Source organism: Antechinus flavipes, chromosome 2 (assembly GCF_016432865.1).
Source record: "Antechinus flavipes isolate AdamAnt ecotype Samford, QLD, Australia chromosome 2, AdamAnt_v2, whole genome shotgun sequence".
NCBI classification, from domain to species: domain Eukaryota; kingdom Metazoa; phylum Chordata; class Mammalia; order Dasyuromorphia; family Dasyuridae; genus Antechinus; species Antechinus flavipes.
Window position 1 is genome coordinate 566,742,032 of NC_067399.1, and position 1,283 is coordinate 566,743,314.

Consider the following 1,283-nt stretch of genomic DNA (forward strand, 5'->3'; position numbering starts at 1 on the left):
AGGACTGTAGTTCACATGAGAGACTTAGGCTGAATACACATATATGACAATCATCTACACAGAAATACTTTAACGGATGAAAAATAATGAGGTCACCAAAAATGTATGCAACAACAAAAATAGGGTACCCTGTGCAGATCCTTAATAAAGAATACACAGTTAGGATGCTTGATAGGAATAACAATTCAGCAAAGAACCTTAAGAAGGACTAATTGGATAGATTGGAGAACTAGTACAATGCAATAAAATCCAATAAAGAAAAAATTGTTAGGAGGAAAGAGTGATCAACAACATTAAAAACTATCAAGCAGTCATGAAGGAAGAAGATAAGGGGAAAATATCAGATTTTATAATGAAGAGATTGTTGGTAACTTTAGAGAGAGAAATTTCAGTTCAGTAACAAGGTTAGAGGCCATATTAGAAAGAGTACATTTATCATACTGCATTTGAAGAATCAAGGTAATGAGACATAATGACAATGAAGTTAATTACCTTTATTTCTTTTTTAAAAATAATAATAGTTTTTACCTTTTCTATCTTGGGCTCTATCTAGAACAGCACCCATCTCCTTGCCCAGCTATTGATGCCCAAGAAGAAATGAATTGCCATCTATGAACTCCTTTTTTAAGGAGGGAATAATGTTAGCCAAGGAGGATGTCCACATACCAACCTAACCTGGCAGACAAATCTGTGCTCAATCTCCATATCATGAAAGTCCCACATTCTCTAAAGTCTCACGGTTATGTTAAGGAACAATTTGGTGGCATTACTACTGATACCTCAACAATGAGGGTATTCAATACCTCCGGGATTATCTTCACTTGCTCCGAGATTGTGCCTTACCACTCTCCACAGAAGTCATCCTGATACAGGAAGACAAAGGCCTAATGGTCTGGAGGGTGAGTGACCTGCCTGACTTACTCAGGGTGAAGCTGACAGAGATACATACATGAAGTGCTGCTCCCCTTGGTGCTGACAGGAAGATTGAGGCTGGAACTAGCAAAAGAATTCCAGTTTAGAAATAGATTTGGTTGTGAACATGGTCAACCTTCTCAGTAAAAACTGTAGAGATATGTTCCTTATTGAATAAAATTTGGGGAAAAACATTAAAAATAATAATAGCTTTTTATTTTTCAAAATACATGCAAAGATAATTTTCAACATTCACCTTTGCAAGACCTTGTGTTCCAAATTTTTCTCTCTCTCTCCCCACCTCTCTCCTGCCCTAGACAGCAAGTAATGCAATATAAACATGTGCAATTCTTGTAAACATATTTCCACAT

The 1,283-nt window shown here is 36.5% G+C and overlaps 1 pseudogene; it reads left to right on the forward strand.

Annotated features, from left to right (window-relative positions):
* The first annotated feature begins 313 nt into the window (after positions 1–313).
* Positions 314–1,059, forward strand: LOC127546903 (40S ribosomal protein S10-like; annotated as a pseudogene).
* The last annotated feature ends 224 nt before the right edge of the window (positions 1,060–1,283 follow it).